The sequence below is a fragment of the Bison bison genome, unplaced genomic scaffold, assembly GCF_000754665.1.
Source record: "Bison bison bison isolate TAMUID 2011002044 unplaced genomic scaffold, Bison_UMD1.0 scf7180017864171, whole genome shotgun sequence".
NCBI classification, from domain to species: Eukaryota; Metazoa; Chordata; class Mammalia; order Artiodactyla; family Bovidae; genus Bison; species Bison bison.
The window spans coordinates 1,991,666-1,995,881 of record NW_011494743.1 but is presented as its reverse complement, the minus strand read 5'-3'; the positions used below and the strand labels follow the sequence as shown (position 1 = coordinate 1,995,881).

The 4,216-nt window shown below is 40.7% G+C and overlaps 1 protein-coding gene across 3 annotated transcripts in view; it reads right to left on the bottom strand.

Annotated features, from left to right (window-relative positions):
* ZCWPW2 (zinc finger, CW type with PWWP domain 2) overlaps window positions 1-4,216 on the bottom strand; it is a 143,994-nt gene that overhangs the window by 98,536 nt on the left and 41,242 nt on the right. The window contains exon 1 of one of the 3 annotated variants that reach the window (XM_010842051.1): window positions 2,106-2,202. The exons of 1 other annotated variant lie outside the window; for it this stretch is intronic. The gene's annotated coding sequence lies outside the window, so the exon portion shown is untranslated. Of the gene's footprint in view, window positions 1-56; window positions 94-2,105; window positions 2,203-4,216 lie in introns of those variants that run through there. One more of the 3 variants, XM_010842052.1, reaches the window with a different exon arrangement.

Here is a 4,216-nt window from a genome sequence, read left to right as displayed (position 1 = left end):
AAAAGTTGAACAAATCGGGGTACAAAGTTTTGCCTCATCTGTCATATTCACCTTACCTCTCACCAAGCGACTACCACTTCTTCAAGCATCTTGACAACTTTTTGCAGGGAAAATGCTTCCATAAACCAGCAGGAAGCAGAAAATGCTTTCCAAGAGTTCATGGAATTCCAAAGCATGGATTTTTATGCTACAAGAATAAACAAATGTATTTCTTGTTGGCAAAACTGTGTTGAATGCAATGGTTCCTATTTTGATTAATTAAGATGTGTTTGAGCCTAGTTTTAATGATTTAAAATTCATGTTTCAATACCACAATTACTTTTTCACCAACCTAATAAGGAATATAAAAGAAAGTAGAACATGATTACTATGTGCACAGAAGGTACAAATGAAGAGGAGAAAGAAACTGTGGTGAGGAGAATGCTGGAGTCTGTGAGATGCCCTATAAAATCATAGGGACAGTAGCCCACACTTCAGTTTAAAGAGATGATGACAAATGCAAAGCTGTGCTGAGTATACTTGACTTACTCAACTTCTGTTTTTAACTTTTTATTTCATAACTTAGCTATTATGCTAGATAATTCAAAAGAAAATTTAAAAATTACATTTTAGAAAATAGAAAACATTGAATGTCTATTCAAAATTAGGCAGTCATGTTTGGGCTATTAGTTTATTCATTCATTCATTTAATGCAATAGTTATGAATGGTTGCTGCTGCTGCTGCTGCTAAGTCGCTTCAGTCATGTCCGACTCTGTGCGACCCCATAGATGGCAGCCTACTAGGCTCCTCTGTCCCTGGGATTCTCCAGGCAAGAATACTGGAGTGGGTTGCCATTTTCTTCTCCAATGCATGAAAGTGAAAAGTGAAAGTGAAGTCACTCAGTCGTGCCTGACTCTTAGCGACCCCATGGGCTGCAGCCTACCAGGCTCCTCCGACCATGGGATTACAGACACTCAATTTTCAGTCAGACAACTCTACCACTTTTTAATTTGCAAATTAGTTAACCACTACTCTAGGGATAACAAGAGTACTATCACTCTGGAACCTCTTTTATAGGGATACTAGTCCCCATTCATAAAGGCTCTGTCTTTAAGATTTAATCACCACCCACTGCATCTACCTTCTAATAACATCACGTTGAGGATTAGGTTTCAATATGAATTTGAGGGGACACAAATATTCAGTCTATAGCATTCCATCTCTGGCCCCAAAATTCACATTCCTCTCACATGAAAAATACATTTATTCCGTTCCCAGAAGTTTTAACTGCTTCCAGCATCAACCCAAAAATCTGAAGTCCAAAGTCTCATCTAAATATCACCTAAATCAGACATGGGTGAGACTGAATGCAGGATTCACCTTAAGGCAAATTCCTCTCCATCTGTGAACCTGTGAAATCAAATGTGTTCTCTGCTTCCAAAATACAATGGTGGGACAGGCATAGGACAGACACTCCCTTTTCCAAAGGGAGAAATAAAAAAGAAAGGTTCCAAGCAAGTCTAAACATTAATCCGGGGTAATAATCTTTGGCTCTATGCTCTCCCTCCAGGCACACCGGGGCTGTGGACCCCTTCCAGACCTACTAGGGTAGGTAACCGCAGTTTTACCAGTAGGGGTTGGGCCCTATAGGATGTATCTGGTCTTGTCCCCATATGGCTTTGAAGGCAGCCCACACAGTAGCTCTCATATGTTAGAGTCAAGTGCCTGTAGCTCAGCTGGGCTTTACTGGTCAGCTTCATGATGGTGGCCCTGGCCCACAGCTCCACAGTGCAGTGGAGATAAAGGAACTTATTATTTTACTTAGTCAAACGAGGCTAAGCTGTACCTCCAAAGCCTTGCTTAGATATTTCCTCAGCCACATATTCACTTTCATTACTCACAAATTCTACCTTTCATGAAACACTACACATGAACACAAATCAGCCAAGTTTTTGCCACTGTATCACAAGGACCCTTTTTTCTCCATTGCACAATAACATGCTCCTCATTTCCATCTGAGACCTCATCAGAATGCCCCCTTTACTGTCCACGTTTCTACCAAAATTCTGTTCAAAATTACTTGGGTATTCTCCAAAAAGACTGAAGCTTTCTCTACAGTTCTCACCTTTTCTTTCTGGGCTCGCATCACAGTTGCCCTTAACAATCCATTCATTTTTGGCAATGCAGACTTTTTCTCTCTGGAGGAGGGCACAGCAACTCACTCCAGTCTTCTTGCCCAGAGAATGCCATGGACAAAGGAGCCTGGTGGGTTATGACCATAGGGTCACAAAGAGTCAGACATGACTGAAGAGACAGCACAGCACAGGCTTTTTCTAGAATGAATCTCAAAACTCTTCCAGCCTCTACCTTTTACCCAATTTCAAAACCACTTCCACATTTTTAGGTATTTATTACAGCAGCATCCCCTTTTCTCAGTACCAATATCTGTCTTTGTCTGTTTGGACTGCTGTAACAAAAATAGACCGTGACTTATAAACAACAGAAATTTATTTCTCACATATCTGGAGGCTGAGAAATCCAAGATCAAGGCACTGATATATCTGGTATCTAGAAAGCACCCACTGCTGGTTCATAAATGGCTGCTTTCTATAGTAACCTCATTTGGAGGAATGGGCAAGGTAGTTTGGGGGTTCTCTTTTTATAAGTGAATTAATTCTATTCATGAGAGCTCTGCCCTCACTACATTATCACCTCCCCATTACCATCCTAACACTTCCTATTATCATCACATTTTAGGGGGGGACACAACCATTCAGTCTATAGCAATAATCAGTCAAACATTTTTAAAAATGTTTTGAAAGCAAGGGGAAGGGTCTTAGTGGTAAGGGAAGACAGTGGCACATAAATCTTAGACATCCATTTGGGTAAATGGATGAAAAGTGGAGTTAATAACCAAGTATGGGGACACAAATATGGTGCAAGCTTGAAGTTTAGCGAACAGAAATAATACAGTCTTTTGGGTCTTGATTTTAAAATGCTTGTGTGTTAGCTAGATACACAATATGAAATTTGGGTCTATTCCTCTAGAGAAAACTCCAGAGTCACAAAAAGTGAGAGTATAAACTAGGTACCATAAATCCTAGACATCTATTCAACTCTTAAATGCTTGACCACCTGGTTTTTGCTAAGTTTCTTTTAAAGGAAACCAAAGGTTTTATAACCACCTAATCCAAAGGCTTTACTCTTAAACCTCTAACCACTACTGATTCCTTGACCAGTTGCTCTTTCTCTCCCAAGGCCCTGAATAAGTCTTTCTAAGGCTCTGTCTTCAAACTTCTCTTATATTTTCGTCCTTGGAGATTTCATTCAAATAGCTTCCACTCTCTCTCCCATGCAAATGGCTACCAAATCACCTCAATCCCTGATTTCCATCTCAAGTCTCACCAGCACACCTACATTCTATGTAATTTTGACACCTGGATTTACTCAAGCACACTGAACTTGGGCCAAATTGAGTTTTCTTTTCCTTCAAAGTTTTGAATGTGAAGTTTCTCTTTCACATTACTGTTTTGTTCAGTTCAGTTCAGTTGCTCAGTCGTGTCCAGCTCTTTGCGACCCCATGGACTGCAGCACGCCAGGCTTCCCTGTGTCCATCACCAATTCCCAGAGTCTACTCAAACTCATGTCCACTGCGTTGCTAATGTCATCCAACCATCCATCCATTACCTAGATTCAAATGTCAGCAAGGGTGTCGGCAAGGGTCAACTTTGAAAATGCCTACCTCCTTATCCCCTCCATTGAAATAGTTGTCATTTTGTTATGAGTTACAAAATTTAAAAAGTGTGTGTTTCCCCCTTTCTAATCTTGCTGCTACAAACACAGCTCAGTTCCTCACCAGTTCATTTAGACTGCTCTAAATAGCCTACGTTGGCATTCCAATCCCAAAGACAGGCAATGCCAAAGAATGTGCAAACTACCGCACAATTGCACTCATTTCACATAGTAAAGTAATGCTCAAAATTCTACAAGCCAGGCTTCAGCAATACGTGAACTGTGAACTTCCAGATGTTCAAGCTGGTTTTAGAAAAGGCAGAGGAACCAGAGATCAAATTGCCAACATCCGCTGGATCATGGAAAAAGCAAGAGAGTCCCAGAAAAACATCTATTTCTGCTTTATTGACTATGCCAAAGCCTTTGACTGTGTGGATCACAATCAACTGTGGAAGATTCTGAAAGAGATGGGAATACCAGACCACCTGACCTGCCTCTTGAGAA